We start from the raw sequence: 19,917 nt of genomic DNA, 5'->3' as shown, positions 1-19,917 counted from the left end.
AACCACTACATTCCTATTAGCTTCCCCATTTGAATGGCTTCTTGTAGTATGGTGCCATGGTCAGTTTGCTCGTTTACCCTGCCGTCACCACTTTCATCCATACAGGCTGGAAGAACCATGAACCTGTTGGACAATTGCAAAGGTTGAGGCTCCTCCGCTTCCACCTTCTGGGTCCCCATACCTGCCTCACTCGCAGTCACACCCTCCTGTCCCTAACCACTGACCAAATCAGAAGGCCCTGCCTAAGGGGTGTGACTGACTCCTTTTACAAGGTATCCAGGTAACTTTCCCCCTCCTTGATGCATTGCAGTGTCTGCAGCTCGGCCTCCAGCTCAATGACTCCGAGCCAAAGCTCCTCAAGTCTCAGACACTACCAGGAAACAGGGTTCAGAAAGTTAAAGGAGCATTCAATACTGAGACCTGAGGCATTTTGTTGGGCCAACAGGAGCAGTGATGGCACCATAAAAATTAAAAGACTAAAATCCATTTTTTCAGGAGAAATCTGTAGGATGATTCTTGAAGGATCATCGATTAATGCACTCAACATCAAATACCAATGAATGGAGCATGCATGTTTCTCAGTTGCAATGACAAGATTGCCTCAGATTCATATGTATGTTATAGCATGTTACAAATATGCTGCCACCTAAAATAGGAAGGTACCTTGGCTGACAAACCAAAAGCCCAACCAAAATAACAAGGTTCGGATGGTAAGTGAATCACCATGATATCTAGGACACTGCCTTCCCATACCTGCTTGGCAGGCAGGCTAGCTCTTGTACAGCTGTAAGATTAATGTAAAAAGTGCGGAGCCTTATTAAGTCCTGAAGTATACATACACAAAACTATACCAATGTAGAAACCACTATGTTTCATAGAGTTTCTCATGATCTGGAAAGTAAGATTGTAGCTGATGCCACTATTGACATTAGACAATACAAACTCATGACCAAATCCCCTGCACCACTTTCTGCATTCCTAGGGGCTTTCATTCCAAACAGTATTTCAGTCTATTAAGATTTTCTTTGCACAACCACAATCTGAAACAGATTGCACCATTTGTGTTTGCAAAAAAAAATACAAGTGAAGTTGCCCCATTGAGAGCTAGTGGTAGAAATGGGTCTTCACCCATTCCACTCACATAAAGGGCCTGGGTTCCATCACCTGGTCTTTGTCTAAATGTGTATAGAGACTGTACTCATCACAATACAAAACATTAGTCAGAACCTGTCTGTGTGAACATGATACCTGTGTCTACATTCTTTCTGATGTACGTTGTCCAATTGGCTCTTGCCAATAAACTCCACAACTTGAGTTTTGTGGAAAGATCTCATTGTTTCCTTGACCACATTTGCAGGTGTGTTTACAATAATTTTAAATTGTTTATGAAAGAACTTCTTGTTATTATGACCTGTAAGTTATAAAGTAAACATTCAACTTTGTTTGAAAGTTGTAATTTTTCATGACTTAGAAGACATAGTAAAACATTTAAAAGCCCTAGTTGTGAGGAATATTCTTTTCAGGTTAGAGCAGAAAACACTAAAAGAAAGTGAGTACTAAGAAGGCAAAACTTGCAGGAAAGGGAAAATGAGACAAGAACCAGACATGTTTTTATATCCAATTGTATGACTATTCTATGGCAGACTTGTCTCAACTTGGAAACTAGTTTATAAAAGGACTGAATTCGAGTTTCACTGAGCACTTTGTCAAAGGCAGTGACAGCCTGAGTGAGCATTTTACAAGACACAGTGGCCCTTTAACATATATTCGTAAAAATGTCAAGTTGAAGGGGAACAAGCACTTAAGGACAGGGCATTGAACAATCTGAATGAACAAGTAACTTCTGCAACTCTTAATATATTCCTTAATCATATCAGTTAGAAATAATGGGGGGAATTTGGTCTCCAACATTCATAGGCCCTAATGATCATGCTTGAAAGTAATGGAAGTTGTTCATTTGCCTCAGGTCAAGGTGGCTTGCTTCTGGGCAATGGAATAGGGCTGGCTGCTGTTCATTAGATCACATACCTTGTATATCCCTCAATAACATCAGAGGCAGGGTGGTGGAGTGCTGCAGAAAATTACAGAAAAGAATCATGAGATGCCCAGTTTTGGTGATTCTTATCCCCATCTGAAGTTGTGAATTCAATTATGAAAGGATTGGATAGTTTAAAGATCTTGCAGTTCACTGATCTGAAATGCGCTACCACCATCTACAAGGCACAAGTCAAGATGGAACACTCTCCACTTGCCTGGATAAGTGCAGCTCTAGCAACACTCATGAAGCGCGACAAAGTCCAGGACAAAATCCTGTGAGGGGTCCTCAGCAAAAGTCTGTCTCCCCATTGAGTGGCACTCCATCCACCTAAAACATTCACCCCATCCACCACTGACACACTGTGGCAGCAATGTGCATCATCTATAAGATGCAGTGCAGCAATGTGCCAAGGCTACTTCGACAGCACCTTTCAAACCCGAGATCTCTACCACCTAAAAGTGCAAGGGCAGCAGACACATGGGACCATCACCACCTGCAAGCACCCTGCCAAGTCACACACCATCCTGGCTTAGAGCTGTGTCACTATTCCTTCATTCTTACGGGGTCAAAATCCTGGAACCCCCTCCCTTATAGTACTATGGGTGTATCTACACCAGATGGAAGGTGTTCAAGAAGGTGGCTCACATCTAACTTCAAGGGAAATTAGGGATTAGGCAGTAATTGCTGGCCTTGCCAGTGATGCCCACATCCCAAGAACAAATAAAATGCATGCTCCTCAGATCTACTTTGCTCCTACACAGGGTCCTCAGCAGAAGTCTATCTCTCCTACGCTGAATTTTATTCCTTACCTGTTTTCTGGGCTTTACTGCAACCTCTGTGCTGCCATCACTTCCTATCTGCTTCATTTTCACTACCAGATTTAAAAAGACAATTTTTCTGGTTCAATTTCTGTGCCACCATTGTGACTAGCTCTATTTTGCTCCAGCTCCCACCTTGCTTCACAGAACATCTCCCCTGGCAGCTGGTTGCTTTTTTCCCCATCCTTCGATGTCTTACCGGGGGAATGCTGCATTGTCAGGAACACCATCTTTCAGATGAGATGTTAAATAAAGTTCTTGTTTGCCCTCGAATGTGGATGTAAACGATCCTATGGCACTGTTTTAAAGAAGACCAGTGGAATTTCCACTGCCCCCACCTTGTCCTGGCCAATATTTATTCCTCAACCAATATCTAAAACAGATTATCTGGTCGTTATTAGATTGCTGTATGTAGGACCTTGCTGTGTGCAAATTGACTGTTATGCTTCTCACATTACAGTGACTACACTTCAGAAGTACTTCATTAGCAGTAAAGCACCAGAGGTCATAAAAGGCACTATTTAAGTGAAAATTCATTCTTTCAGTAATTTTTCAATTTCCTTCTTTGGATAGATTGGATAAGGACCTCGGACTTGTGAATTTTGCAACCGCCTTGCTACTCTACAGCTGTACCTTGGATGTGATCCTTTAAACTTACCCTTCCTCCTTTAGCTTTATGAACCTCACTGCTCTTCATCATTGATGCTTTACCTATGATCAGATAGGTACACTGGAACCAGGTGAGGACAACAGAGATAAGGCATTGGAGCACAATGGCACTTCCAGCAGTGTTGTAGGCTGCAGAGTGAATGTCAAAGACAAGGAGGGATAGTGCAGAGAGTCACAGAGGATGTCATTTGTGACTTTAATTCGGGCTGTTTCTGTGTTGTGATCAAAGAAAGTATTGATTTGTAAAGGGTAGGTCACGTCTGACAAATCTAATTGAATCTTTTAGAGAAATGACTGAAGTATTGCATGAGGAATCTCGATGGATGTTATTTATATGGATTTCCAGAAAGCATTTGGTAAAGTCCCTCGTTAGACACTGCTGGCAAAAGTTAAAGTTCATGGAATTGAAGGGAAATTATAGATCTGGTTCCAAAACTGACTGAGTAGCAGGAGACAGAGAGTAGTAATACTCTAACTGGCGGGATGTGACAAGCGGTGATCTGCAAGGATCTGGGGTTGGGGCCTCAACTATTCACTGTATTCAATAACAACTTGGATGGTGAGATAGAAAACCACATATCCAAACTTGTCAATGAAATAAAAGATGAGCAGTATTGTTATTTTATTTATTTTGTCAATGCAAATCCCTGAAGCTAAGCGATAGCCTCATTTGCTGAGTTTATGGCGATTAGTCCGTCACTTAATCTGTAAAGGACACACTCCTCGGTAATATGAAGCATCGTTTGTGTCTTTCCACAAGTGCATAAGGGGTTTGTACTTAGGGCTCAGCGGTGCAAGTTGGCTGCACAGGGGCCCTGGTCTGTCCTGAATCCATTCAGCAAGGACCACGGTTGCCGTGGAATTTCAAAACATGCTAATTGGCAGATGGGGTTTGTCACAAGGAACCTGTTGGTGACTTCCTGTGTCTCCCATTTCTTGATCCAAAGGATGTCTGCTGGTAGATCTTGCTCAGGAAGGGTGTTCCATATGGGGTGCCAAGATGGAAGGTGGGCAGTAGGTGGGTTGAACAGGACATCATGGAGTGGAAAGTGAGGTGCAGCATGGATGGTTCAACCAACTTGTGGGTTTTCATCAGTCAATGGATGCGTGGCGGAGTGATGTTTGCAAGGATAGGAAGCCAGGGGAGGGGTGTTGAGCAGAGAGTTCCAGTTATGATGCACGTTGTTGCATTCAATTAAGTGTCAATGTTAATGCCAGGCCCCAGTGAAGTTCCCCCAATTTGTTATGATCCTGGACAAGATACCATAAATTGTTTTCCCAGGCAAGGAGAAATGAACTGGCTCCTTTTCTTTATTCAACCCCCTTGGTTGGTCACAACAAGGTTAATTTAAAAAGGATCCCTTCCCTCGTGGATACGTTTTCCCAGTCCAAATGTATTTATGTTTTAAAAGGAGCTGATTTAACCATGCTTTCTTGAGTTAAAAGAGAGAGTTTATTAGTTACTAAAATGCGCGAGAACAAAAAAGAAACGCAACACACATACACACAGATTAGAAATAAGAAGTGAGTCTAGAAATAAAAGTTAAAAAGATATATGAATCGGTCTTTGGCTGCTCCGTGAGGTGTAGATGATGAAATGTTGCGGCCGTTAAGTTGGATGATTCCAGTAGAGCTGACTTTGAGCAGTTGATTTGGGGATTCTTGGTTCTGCAGGTTAGCTGAAAGGAGTTACCCTGTTTCCTTTCCAACTGTGGCTCTGTTGACTTGTGACTTGCTTCCAGCAATATGAGAGAGAGGACTTTTTTACCTGCAAGTGCAGGAATGCCTAGTTGATGTTCTTCAGCTGTGACCTTCACAGCACACCCTCACATACCAGGCCTGGAACACCAAAACTAGCACATAACACTAGGGCTGCAGTTGGCTTTTTAATCCCTTTTCTTGTGTATTCCTGGAAGGAAAATAAAAAACAAACATGTTTTTCACCAAGATCTGCTTTCTTTTCAACTCTCATCATGTCCACAGTCTGGGACTCTCAGGAGATGGTTTCTGCTATCATCATCTCCGCAACCACAGGAGTTATCAGTTCAATTTTTGCACTGCATCTTTTCCTTTGAAATGTCTCCGTATGAAGTAGGCCTTGACACCATTTTAGATGCGACATTCCGTTCTCTGGACTAGTTCGTCAAGTGTAATCCACATAGGAATTTTCCAGCAAGTGGTTACTATACAGTCTCAGCCAGCTTTTGCTTGTATGTCCTTTTGTGTAAAAAACACGCCTTACTTAAAAGTTCACTATGTCCATAAGTAATTCGGGGCTATGATCCGTGGTCACGCCAGTCAACAAGATGTATTTGTGATGACCTTTTTCAGATAGGTGCACAGTACTCTGCTGTGGAGTACGTGTGTTGAGGTTCAAAATATTGTGGCAGCAGCATCCCATGTAGATGCAGCGGGTTGGGTTAATAGGTCATTTCTGGTTTTCACCTTTGCAGCTGTTTTCTTCAAATGTTCCCAGAAGGACAAAGTCCTATCTAGAGACACTGCCAAATATGTTGGGTTGCGATCATGCTTTCGTCTCTGGCCATGTATGTAGATCGTAATTATTTTTTGGCACTAGCATTGTGGACGTGGAATACAATGGTCATAGTTTTAGAGGGGTTTAACAGGAGATGCCATGTGTTGCAGTAGTCCATCAACTTTGTAATGTCTTTGTTAAGGACCTAGTCCAGAGTGCGGAAGGATGGAGCTTGGGTGGCAGAACAGATGCCATCAGCATAGATGAGCTTGCAGGATGTGGTTGTTGGCAAATCATTTGTACATATGTTGAACAGGATTGGGGCTAGCACTGAGCCCTATGGTAGTCCGTTGGCCAGTCTTCTCCATGCACTTCTCCCTTGCCCAAGGTGAACTCCCAAATTGTCTGTTGCGACTGTTTCATGTCTTGACCCAGGTTGGAAGCATCTGGACAGGTTAAGAGCAGTCCAGTGTGCCACACTGTATCATAGGCAACTGTGAGGTCCAGTAGCACTATTGTAAGCAGCTTTGATAGAAGCATAAAATTACAGAGGTATTGACAGGTTAAGTGAATGGGCAAAAATGTGGCAAATGGCTTTCAATAGAGTCAAATGTGACATCATCTATTTTGGATCATGAAGGATAGAACATGCTAATTTCTAAATGGTGAAAAACTAGAAACAGTGGAAGTCCAAAGAGACCTGGGGCTGCAGCCTACATACATCATTAAAATGTCATGAACAGCTGCAGAAAATAATCCAAAAGGCTAATGTAATAGTGGCCTTTATATCTAGAGGACAAGAGTACATGGGGGTAGAAATTATGCTCCAGTTATAAAAAGCCCTGTTAGACCAATTGGAGTATTGTGAGCAGATCTGAGCACGCACCTTAGGAAAAGTATACTGGCCTTGGAGGGAGTGCGATGTAGATTTACTAGGATGGTACCTGGACTCTTAAGTTATGAGGAAAGGTTAAATAAACTTAGGTAGTATTCCTGGACTTTTGAAGGTTAAGAATTGTCAAGATATTCACGGGAACAGGTAGGGTAGATAGAAACTGTTTCCATTAGCTGGAGAGTCTAGAACTGGGGTTAGAGTCTAAACGTTAGAGCCTGACATTTCAGGAGTGAAATTAAGAAATACTTCTTCACACAAATGGTAGAAGTTTGGAAGTCTCTTCTGCAAACCACAATTAATGGTAGATCAATTTGTCAATTTTAAAACTGAGACTGATAGATTTTTGGTAGCCAAAGATATTAAGTGATATGGGGAAAAAGGTAGTTATATGGAGTTAGGTCATTAATCAGCCATGGTCACCTTTACTCCTGCTTCCATGTAACTTCCTGCAGCCATCGCCTCCACCACAACCTGCATAACTTTGCCACTAACTCCATCCCCTTCCCTGACCAGTATATCAAGCTGAACCAGATTGCTCGGAACCTCAAGCTACCACTGCCAGATTTAGTAGATTAAATTGAAACCAAACCTTTATTTTACAATCTGCATAAAATAACAGAAGCATTGACAGAACTATAAGCAAAAACAGCAGCTTCTCTTTCTAAAAATGGGTTTTAAATAGTGAAAGAAAAGTGTGACTTTTCCTAACTTTAGTGTAATAAATGTTGTACAGAATAAAATAACACAAGTGTTAACATTAATACCTCACAACTATATTGTCATTCCCAGTGGCACTCGGTGTTTTTGTTAGGCATTACTGCTCATAGTTCTTGGAAAATTCTTTATATGTTGCAACACGATATATAGGTAGTAATGGTACCACTTAAAACCAGGTGGTTATCCAAAGCTTTACACTAATATTGGATTTTATCCAGTAAAACGCTATTGTGGAACACTGAAAACAGCTGACAAAGAAACACTCCCACCTAGCGATAAGTTAGCTTTTTAAGCGGAAACAAGGTTTGTCTGGTTATACTTTTCTCTAAAGTAGTGTTATAATTTAGTAAAACAGAATCTTGTTTTTTGGTGAAATAGTTAATTCCTGTCAGCTAATGCCATCATAATTCTTGGTCTGTGAATTCCTGTGATATTATTGCAAAAATGGGAATGCAGGTCATAGAACTCTCCTCAAAACTGACTTCCTCTCTAAAGCTTACACAGGCTCCACATCAAGAGAAGCAAAGTTAGTGGCAAAGTTCCAGTTTGACTCAGTTGGAAGCACTCTTGCCTATAAACTACCAAATTATAGATTCAGGTCCTGAGCATGTAATCCAGGCCGCAATACTAAGGGAGTGCTGCATTGTTGGAGGTGTCATCTTTCACAGCCTCTTCAGATGGATGTTGTTGATTTCAAAACACCATTTAAATAAGGTTCATCTGAATCTCTAGCTAAACAATCAACACCACCAAAAAAAAGCCATTCATCTGAAATAATTGTAGGACATTGCTGTGTGCAAATTGGATATTGTACTAACCTACATAAAAGTGATTGCATCTAAAAATAATGAATTGGAGGTGAACTGCCTTGAAATGTTTCCATGACATGGTAAGGTCGTCCATAAAGGTTAGTTTTGGACCCAATGCATGGGTGGTATTTGAGGAGAGTAGGATGTAAATGGCAATAAAATGTATCAGAGCTGTGCAAGTTTCAGAAAACTACATCAATTATATAACAGAAAAAAAATCTATACAGTACAGGACAATATGTTATTTCAAAGTAACTGTGCTTATAAAATCCTACATAACTGGTTTGTTCCTCAACTGGTTTGCAATAAGGAATTTCTGTACTGTTACATCCATACACTGGAGCATTCCCTTTAGGCAGGGACACTAGACTATTAATGTGCAGGTGCCTCAGCAGGAATTTAAAAAACTTAAACAGGTCACTGAGAAGATTAAGTAAAAGCAGAAAATGCTGGAAATACTCAGGAGGTCAGGCAGCACCTGCGGAGGGAAAAACAGAGTTAGCGTTTCATCAGAACCGAGAGAAGTTAGAAATGTAACAGGTTTTGAGCAAGGGGTGGGTGGGACAAGGACAAAGGGAGGCCAGTGATAGGGTGGAAGACAGGAAAGATTGAATTACTGATGTTAGTCTTACATGACCAAAGGGCATGGTGATGGGGCAAGAAAAGAAATGAAGAAACAGAAAAAAACCAAAAGAAGAAACAAAAGGTGTGTCTACAGCTTGTGTGTTCATGCAAAAATAGGAAAACAAAATGGAGGGGCAGAGTTTCTGAAATTGTTGAACTCTGTCAAGTCTGAAAGGCTGTAGAGTGCCTGATTGGAAGACAAGGTGCTGCTCCCCAAGTTTACATCGAGCTTCGCTGAAACAATGTAGCAGGCGAAGGGCCGAGATGCCAGCATGAGCGCAAGACGGAGAATTAAAATGTCAGGCCACTGGAAGCTCAGGTCATGCTTGTGGACTGAACAAAGGAAAGCGGTCACCCAATCTGCATTTAGTCTCCCCAATGTAGAGAAGACCACATTGTGAGCAACGAATACAGTAGACTAGATTGAAAGAAGTACACGTAAATCGATGCTTCACCTGGAAGGAGTGTTTGGGGCCTTGGACGGTGAGGAGAGAGAAGATAAAAGGGCAGGTATTACATCTCCTGTGTTTGCACGGAAAGGTTCTGTGTGAAGGGATTGGGGTATTGAGGGTGACTGAGGAATGGACCAGGGAATAAGGGAATGATTCCTTCAGAATACTGAAGGGGAGGGGTGAAGAAGATGTGTTTGGTGGTGGCAACACTCTGGAGCTAGCGGAAATGGCAGAAAATGATCCGTCTAATATGGAGGCTGGTGGGGTGGAGGCTGAGGACAAGGGGAATCGTATCATGGTTCTGGGAGGGAGTGGAAGAGGTGAGAGCAGAAGTGTCAGAAATGTGGTGGACACAGTCAAAGGCCCTCTCAACCACGGTGGGGTGGGAAATCCTCAGTTGAGAAAAAAAGACATCTCAGGAGATTTAATTCTCCACCTTGGTATCACGCTGACATCTCTGTCGATGGCCTATTGCATTGTTCTCAAGATAAGTTAGAGGAAGAGTTAGAGGAAGAGCACCTCTTCTTTCAATTAGGCACTGTATAGCCTTCTGGACACAACATTGACTTCAACAATTTCAGGCCATAAACTCTGTCCCTCCATTTTGTTTCTTTTTCTTTGCATGTTTCAAGTTTTTCTCTTATTTTTCAGACAACTGCACACCCACTTGAGACACAACTTTTATTCTTTGTGTCTTTTCTTGCTCCATTACCTTTCCCTTTGGCCCTGTAAGACCAACACTTGTCATTCATTCTCTCCTGTCTTCCACCCTCTCACAGGTTTTTCTTTGTCTCACCCACCCCTTGCTCAAAACCTATTACATCTCTAACCTATTTGCCCAGTTCTGATGAAAGATCATTGGCTTGACCATTGACTCTGTTTCTCTCCCCACAGATGTTGCCTGACCTGCTGAGCATTTCCAGCATTTTATGTTTGTATTTCAGATTTCCAGCTTCCGTAATATTTTGCTTTTCATTCAGAGAAGATTATATTTGAATATCCACTGGAGTTTAGAAGAGTAAGAGGCGACCTGATTGAAACCTTTTAAGATCCTGAGGGGTCTTGACTGGGTGGATGAGGAGAGGATGTGTCCTCTTTTGAGAGAATCTAGAACTAGGGGTCACTGTTTAAAAATAAGGGGTCGCTCATTTAAGACAGAGATGAGGAGAATTTTTTTCTCTCAGAGGGTTGAGAGTTTTCGGGGCTCTCTTCCTCAAAAGGCGGTGGAAGCAGAATATTTGAATATTTTTAAGACAGAGCTGGATAGATTCTTGATTAACAAGGGGGCGAAAGGTTATTGGATATAGGCAGGAACGTGGGGCTGAGGTTACAATCAGATCAGCTGTGATCTTATTGAATGTTGGAGCAGGCCCAAGGGGCCGAATGGCCTATTCCTGCTTCTAATTCATATGTTCATATGTTCGTATGTATGTTCGTATGAATACACAAGTGACATCAGTCATTAATTGGGGATCTTTTTCTAAAATTGGGAACCAATTCACTGCCAGTTCTTCGATCACATCCCCATTTCAAGAAGAATTTCAATAGGTGGAAGGTCACTTCACAAGCCGGGGCCAGATGTTTTTAATTAAAGTAGTAGCTACAGGAACCATCAGGGAAACATAAAACATTGAATTGGCAGTGTTTGGGCAGGGGAACAGGGCCCGTGGCTTGTGGTGTGGAAACCAATGGCCCCTCGATAGAAATTTGAGGAATAAACGCATTCTTACAATTTTATAGGCTCAGTGTTCACTATCCAGTGCGGTTGCAGATAGAACCTGTGGATCTAAGGTATGGTGTTAATTGACTTTCTGCTCGATTGTTTCATAACTGCATATGCAGTGACTTAGGGACAGGTATTATGAATCAACACATGGCAATTGTAACTTTCTCTGCCATGCTGGGATCATGCATGGGGTGGAATTAGGGCAGAGATGCTCTTCATGTGACTGTGCATAATCACTGGCTAGTGGGGGGGCAGTGGGTGGAATGGGTTCTGCAGACATCAGGGGAACAACATCTAAGGCTCAAAAAACATTGAATACAGTTATTTCACAAGAAGGGACAACAATATGCACTTGCATAGGAGTCATGTGTGGTCAGGAGCAGAATTTGGACGAGGTTAAGAGAGGCGCCAGGAATAACTGGCCTAGGCCATTTATTCCTGCCTTGAGGTGAAAATAGATAAGCTTTTAATAGAGGGAAGCAGCATTAAGTTATAGTTAATTTAAATCTACCACTGGCTAGGAAAATTGGAGAAATATTTATCGCCAAACCATTGGCAATATCAGATCTGAAAGCCCCTCCTGGCCTGATTCTTCAATTTTGCACACAAGTGAAAATAGCCTCCTTAATCCATATAAAATATGTTGGCAGGCATTTAAATATTAAGTTAGCTGTGCAGTAATTTAATAACAAAAAGAATCTCTATCATGTCATTCATTTTGTTTTAGATAAATTGGTTTAGAAAGGCTTTCAAGAGATAAAGAATGTATTTCAAATTCCTTTTGCGGACATCTGAATACATTGAACATTGTGCAACCTGCCATCTCAGAGCTGTCTGGATATTTATTGATTTCTCATCATTTCAATGAGAGCAATTTTAATGAAAGACTTTTAAATGTTCACCAACAGCAAATGTTACGGAAGTAGATTTTAAAATGTAGTTAACATGCCTTTCAAAAAGAACAATTCATGGCAATTTAATATCCCAGCATCGTTCAATTCAGTGAAAAAAGGGCTATTATGCTATGGTTTGAGTTAAAGAGTTGCCAGATAAAGAATATAAACGACTGATAGTCAAAAACATCGAACACATCATATTCATACCATAAATGTGTTTTTTGCACAGCAGCACTGACAGTAGAAGCCTCAACCAGATAAGTACATCATACTGCATCAGCAACATCTCATTTATATTAGTAATCTTTGCTTTACTAAAATATATATTTAACAATATGATCAGTGCATAATCAAATAAACAAAAAAATGCAGTAAGCTTCAGGTAAACATATTATAAAACTGAAGCAGTTAAGAAAACCTTGCAGCATTTAATGTTTTCTGACATAAAACGTTTCGAAGAAGTTTTCTTGATTAGCAGTGAGGAAACATATAACACCTGCATGGAGTAGAATCAATGATGCACAATCTCATCAAATGTTCTGCTTATTTAGAGTACAACAAATGAGAACCAGTACACTTTAAATGCTTCAAGTGCAGACATCTCTTTGTAAGCAAATAGAATGTTATTTTATTTCATATTACATTGAACAAGATTCAAATGCTGATCATAAAAAAGGCTAAATAAATTTAACACCCTTTACAGTTCTCAAATAAAATCCCATGCTGATAGAACTATACCTTTCATTGAGGAGCAAATTATGAAATTATTACAAATGTAGCCACAGGCCTATGCATTTCATGTCCATGTATTGATAATTTTTGCTTCATCTAATGCATGAAGGAAATTTTTCCAAGACATTTCAAATTCATTGTCAAGTCTCGCTCGAGTCTACTGCAGAATTTCAAACATAACTTCCTCCATCCTGCATGAACCCTGCCTGTCCCAGCACCAATATGATTTTTTCCTTGCTAACAGTAAAACATGAAGCACAACAATATATGCTTGAGATTATAGGCTTCCAACATCGACCAAAGGTTCAGCAATGTGGCAAAAACATTATTCCTAATTTTCAAAAATTATGATGTATAAAACATATCTAACCTTTCCAGAGACTATTTGATTAAACTGACAAAATTTGGCCTTTAGAGCAATTCTGCAGACAGTTCTGAAAGGAGGTGCAGACAAACACTTGCACACCAGACAGCACTTAATGAATCTTGTATTTTCATTCTATGCATAAAAGTACACATCTGACACACCGATACGTAATACATGGTAACATTATTTTTTTTTCTAGATTAGTTTTTGTACTTAAAGTAGCTGAAGCTAGAACCTTGAAAACCAATGAATGAACCAGTAGATGACCTAAAACTGGCCAGCCTTTTACTTTGACCGTAAGTATATTTAGATCTGAGGATTTTAAGACGTTGAGCTCCGTGGATTGGGTAGATCAAATTAAAGAAATAAAATGGCAGATTGAGAAGACGTAAAGGTCATTACAACAGGTTCCCTACATTAGGCTAGTGACTGCATTTCAAAAGTACTTGACTGTGAAGTGCTTTGGGTGTAAAATGTGCAATATAAATGCAAGTTCTATTTTTCTTTCCTTTATTAAGGAATCAAAAGGACATGATAAACATGAAAACTCTCAATTTAGATACAAGACAAAACATAATGAGAAACAGAATGCATTATCAAATGGAGAAATAGGGAGCAGATTCCAAGTAAATTCTAGTAGTGGGTGAGATTTGGGATAGCAATATAGGGACAGCAAGTAGGCCATTCAGCCACATGAGTCTACTTTACCATTCAATTACATCATGGCTGATCTGTATCCTAGCTCCATTTACCCACCATGGCTCCTTATCTTTTAATACTCTCACCTAACAACAATCTATCAACTTACACTTTAAAATTTTAAAATTAGCCACAATAGCTTTTTTGGGAGCAGGTTCCGGTTTTCTAAGACCCTTTCCATGAGGAAACACATCATGGTACAATCCTTATAAGGATATCACACAACAAAAGTGCAAGTTACCTGATTGAGAAATTTTCATGAAAAAAATAAGGAAATACAAGAGGAAGGAAAAACAAAAAAATAATACAAGGAAACAATTTTCTTTTAAAAAATCAAAAAATAGAGAGAAGGTAAAACTTTAGATTCCAGATAGAAAAGATAAATTATTGAAATTCTCTCTGAGCTCAGTTTTGATCGCACAAAATAACTCTTAAAAAACACTAACTTTACCACACTATTTGGTTTGTTCAAATATTCATTATTTGAAAACTCTTGTGCTCGCACTAGTTGTCACCTTATTCCCTTACTATTAAAGTTCAACTGGCCCATGTGCTTGAATTTTGAAGTATACGCAGGTCACTGTGTGAATAAATATTACAAATATATTTCACCATTTTTGGAACCACACTGCATATGTTAAACCCTTAGCTACAAATTTAGATTGCAAACTCTGCAGATTTAGACAAGCCATTCAAACATGTAAAGCCAGTGTGGGGCAGCTGTCAGGCTCCACTACAGGGTTTCTAATCCTGAATTAAGGTCCCAAGATCACCTTACATTTGGCAATATTTAGTCAAGGGCTTTATTAATTTAAAATAGCTGTAGAGCTGGAACTTTCTCAGAGCTGAAATATGAATTTAATTACAGAGACACCTTTGATCAGATTAAATTTTAGTGGGGATTGTCAAAAATCAGATCACATATGGTATAAATATCAGTGACAGATTTATTCAACGCCGGATCATCACTGACCTAGACCTCTTGCCAACAGATTATCCACTGTCTATTTCAGAACCAAAAGGTTTTCTGCTTCTAACTAATCCTAAATCAAATGCAGTCGGAACAAGGGAAAACACATGCCTGTTGTAAAGCTGTGTGTGTGAGATAGTGCAACATTTGGCCCTTTGAACATGAAGTAAGGTATTTTTTTTAATGTAAGTCACAACCTGAACTCCACAACATTTCCCATACTTCACAAGATAAAATGCAGACTGAGAAAGCACAAAAAAAAAATCAATGAACCTGGGAATCAATCCTAAATTGATCTAAATGATCATGAAATTAGATTGTTGGCAAGAATGGGTGTCATTACACCATGCATCAGCCAGAACTTGGTGAAGGACTAGTTTTTGTGCCTGACAGCCAGCCTGCCAATCAATTTGCCCAGCTGCTGGAAAGAAATAAAGGAATAAATTATAATGAGACATCTCATTAAATTCAGCAGGGCCTCTGAATCATCAACCTCGATGTGTTCCCTGTACATTCCGCCCTGCCCCACAACCTTCGCGCCTCTCCCCAAAAATCAGGGCCATGGTCCTGCCCAACGCTGCAACTAGACTTTGAACTGCTGACTCAAACAGGAAGAGTACAAGATACTAACGCTACCTCAGGTTATTTGGAGAATACGTCCAAAGGATTGGTTTGTGGCCACAAGTAAAAAAGATGCCTTCTCTCATGCTGCAAAGTAGGAAAGCCCTTAAAACGATCTCAGGTTCAAATCATATAAAGATTTGGTTAGACCACACTTTGAGAGTGCGGTGAACGGTCTGATCTTCATATTATAAAAAGAATATAGAGGCACTGGTGGAGATGAAAAAGATTACCAAAGCTAAGTGTATAACTATCAGAAAATATTGAACAGACTGGAACTTCTCAAAAAAATAGTGTTGAGGTTTTTAAGATTATGAACAGATTTGATAGGGTAGACTTAGAGAAAATATTTCTTCCACCATGGACCAGTTGAACCAAATAGCTTCTGTGCTGTACATTCTATATAACAATGCAATATACACATATAGACAAAAAAGCTCATGCTCTCCCCAAACAGAAATGACTTATACAACCCACTTACGCGCTTGATATATTTTTGAAAATCACTCCGTTTCTTCCTCTGCACAGGTACTATGGTGACTGCACTACTTTCTTATGAGGGGTTGGTGGCTCAGAAATAACTTGTTCAGCTTTGACAGTGCTAGGTAATTGGTGGAGATTCCTAGCATTATTGCCTCTACTGCCCTTATGGAAATTTTGGAGTTAATCCAGCAAAGGTCATTTAGACTGCATACAGGGAATATGGAAAGTTCTAGAAGTCTGATGTGATAAAGTGAATTAGCTGATATTAAGCAGTACACAGTGAAAATATAATACAATAGTGGAAATATAGTTGCCATGGAGGGAAAAAGATTCAGAGTAGAGGCTACAAAGCAAACTGGGTGACTCACCAACATCTCCATGATTGCTCAGGTAGCTCATTTATGTTCTGACACATCTTCTGTAGCAATGCCAAGGAGTTAAAAAAGCTAACATATCTTTATAGGAATCTGGGCTCACCAGCAGCATTGGAGCAGTGATTGAAATGTGTTGTAGCAAAAGCAGCAGTAGGCCAGCAGAAGCACCACAGACAGTCACCAATGAAAGAGAGTAATATAGTTGGGAGGCTAAGAAACTTCCAGTATTCAAAAAGAATTAGCTGGAAAAAGCAACAATGGGCTTGGTTACACCAAGGCAGCACACTGATTCCTCCCTGTGATTTCTTCCCCCATTTTTCACAGTGCGCAAAGTTACAGCTAATTAAGTTATGCAGCTTATGATAAGGAGCAACAAAACAGAAGTTCACAACCAAAATCTCAAGCTAATCAGTATTGGTTAAGATTTTGATGAGGCAGCCAACCAGTGATCGTGAAGAAATTAAGAAGGGTAACTGTGAAATTATACCTAGCAGGAAGTCGCTGTCTTCTGGAGGAGACAGGAGGGAATAAACAGGGAACGAATAAAATGAGGTGTGTGTGTCTGTGTACGTGCGCGTTTTTGTTTCCTCATGCACTGAGTTGTTGAAGTTGGAGTGAGGCTTCCAGAAACAAAGTAGTCACCAAACTGAGAGTCCAAGGGTGGGATTTTCCAGCCCCGCCCACTGCTGGGATTGTCCGGTCCTGCTGAAAGTCTACAGACTTTTGGCTGGGCCACCAAATCTCCCGTGGCGTGTCCCGCTACAACAGGGCCAGAAAATCCCAGCCTACAAAAGCTAAACACAGTATTATCAGACAATGTGCAAATCAAACAGACTAAATTAGGATAAAAGCAAAAGACTGCAGATGCTGGAAATCTGAAACAAAAACAGAAACTGCTGCAAAAACTCAGCAGGCATAACAGCATCTGTGGAGAGAAAAACAGAGTTAATGTTTTGAGTCCCTATGGCTCTTCTTCAGGCTAAATAAGGATTTATTTTTGATGAGTATTTAAGCTGTTAGTACAGAATAGCTGGGCAAAATATTTTCACATTGATGTACTCACCCTTTCCACATAAATGTGTATTTTTTTTTAAGTATGTCTATTCCAGCTGTGGAAGTGATAATTCATCTTCTCAAAGGCGCAAAGTTATTTTTCCTTTATGCACAACAGCTTGTATTTGTAGCACTTTTAATGGAGCAAAACATCAACCAAAGTGTACACCAAGCCATATAAGGAGATATTTGGCCAGACAACCAAAGTTTGGTCAAAGAAATTGGTCTTATGGGGAGATCATAGAGAGAGAGAGGTAGTGGGGTTCAGGGAAGGAATTCCAGAGTTTAGGCCTAGGCAGCCAAAGGCACAGCTGCCAACAGTGGAGAGATTAAAATCTGCACATGGCAAGTCCATTTCTTTCTGACTTTCATTCTGTTTAATCCATTAAGTTACAACATTATTTGGGAGGTGGTGGCATAGTGGTATTGTCACTAGACTAGTAATCCAGGGTGATGCTCTGGAGACTCCGGTTCGAATCTCATCATGGCAAATGATGAAATTTGAATTTAGTAAAAATCTGGATGATGACCATGCATTGCCAATTGCTGTAAAAACCCATCTGGCTCACTAACGTGATTTGGGGAAGGAAATCTGTCATCCTTACCTGGTCTGGCCTACATGTGACTCCACACCCACACCAAAGTGGTTGACTCTGAAAGGCACTCAGTTCTCAAGGGCAATTAGGGATGGGCAATAAATACTGGCCTAGCCAGAGACGCCCGCATCCCATGAGCAAATTTAAAAAAACTTCAGCTCCTGCTTGGGCTCAAGTTCCAAGCTTAAATGCAGCCCAATGATAGTGATTTGAGGATCTGAAAGAGGCCATGAAATTTTCTCAATCCAGTGAGGAATTTTTTTTTGTACTGTTGAGCTTCTACCTTTATTTCCTTCTTTCCACAGGATAATGCTAATTTTCACACACCCCAATTTTAAATCAATGCATGATTCTCCCTCTCTCTCATTTTCCTCTACCACCCCCATCCCAACATACCTGGATTGTGCAAGGCTACCACTCTGGAGTAGTCCTTGCAACATACTTTAATTTTATTTCTCTGCCCTAGTGTGCTACAAGGGTGAAAATTTGCATAATAAAACACTTACTAAAATGGGAACACAATAGTGACATCTGATCCTAGCTGGAAATATCTTTAGATACATTGGCTGGGGCGCAGCGGGTCCCGACTGCGACTGGGCTGGAAAGTCCCGGCCAGAGGTCCATTGACTTGCAGCTGGACCGGAAGATCACAGCAGCGGGCGGGTACAGAAAATCCCGCCCATAGTAACTTAGCTGTACTAGAATTCATTGTTTAATATTTAGTCCCTCTCTCTCTCTTATTTTATTTTATTTAATTATAAAAGCCCTACATTGTGGCCACAGCTTGTGGAGTACAACACTGAAGCAAAGGACCTCACAACTACCGAAGCCAACATTCAAAGGGGCATTAGCCATCATAAGGAGCCTTTCCAAAGAAAAGTGCCAGAAGTCAGGTTTTCTCAGCATAAACGGCACCACCTACAGCAGCGGGCTAGTTAAAAACAGATTGCTTTCCTATTGGTTTGAAATAGTGGAGTGTGTAGTGATGCCAAGTCAGGATCCTGTTATGTCAGCAAGTCCCCATCTGTTCAACAGCTGTCTTCCTCAGATTCTTCATTTAAAAGTTTTGCTGTCTTCCAAAGTCTGTTAATCCAGTACAAGCATTGCTTGCAGAAATACAGAGTGTCAGATTGGAAAAGCTGAATTGTCTGCAATAAAGGCTTAGTAGCAACATTGAGAGTTTGACGAACACTCTTGCCAAAAATCAAATACGCAATTATAAGTTGCGAAGGTGTTTACATTTTTAAAATCAATAGCTGGTTTTAGGTAGGGGTGGGACAGTTAGACGGATAGCTTGAGAGTTATAAAGGAGCCAGTTGCTGAGGAAAGGTTGCACCAAATGGAACATGAGCTGTAAATATCAAGAACACTGCTAAAACGGTACACAAGCGAGAATAAAAAGGAAACACAAAGAAACAGGAAAAAAATCAAGGTGGTAGTTTTTTTTCAGGCTGTTTTTTGGGCCTGAAGTAGGAGTTGTACTAGGAGCGCGCGTCAGAAGCCAGCAGACCGAGGCTTGCCCAAAATTGGGTTGCTTCCTCGTATTGCCGATGTTGGCTGTGTTCAGGACAGCCCAATTTCCAGGAAGAGGGGTTTAAACAGGCATGTAGCCCCTTATTTGCAGATGCCAAGGCCCTAATGCTTGTTTCAAGTGCGGGGTCTGGATACTCATGTAGGAGCTCTTACTACTATAGCAGGAGATACGCTTCCAAGTAAGGGATTTATGCCAGTGTGCAATACACCACATTGGATAATTAGACACCCATTTTACTCGCTTACAGAATGGCTGTGGCATCAACCAGTTCCTATGCCATGTATTTTGTTCCGTCTGCAATAAAATTAGGAAACGACAGATGATCCAACCTTTTTTTTCAATTTCCTTTGGAAATCTTGTGTTTCTCA

The 19,917-nt window shown here is 40.5% G+C and overlaps 1 protein-coding gene across 3 annotated transcripts in view; it reads right to left on the bottom strand.

Annotated features, from left to right (window-relative positions):
* Positions 1 to 19,917, bottom strand: part of slc25a26 (solute carrier family 25 member 26) — a 218,451-nt gene that overhangs the window by 75,242 nt on the left and 123,292 nt on the right. The window lies entirely within an intron of this gene.

The sequence above is a fragment of the Cetorhinus maximus genome, chromosome 6 (genome assembly GCF_964194155.1).
Source record: "Cetorhinus maximus chromosome 6, sCetMax3.hap1.1, whole genome shotgun sequence".
Classification (NCBI taxonomy): domain Eukaryota; kingdom Metazoa; phylum Chordata; class Chondrichthyes; order Lamniformes; family Cetorhinidae; genus Cetorhinus; species Cetorhinus maximus.
The sequence above is the reverse complement of the archived record's forward strand: the minus strand, read 5'-3'. Positions and strand labels throughout refer to the sequence as shown.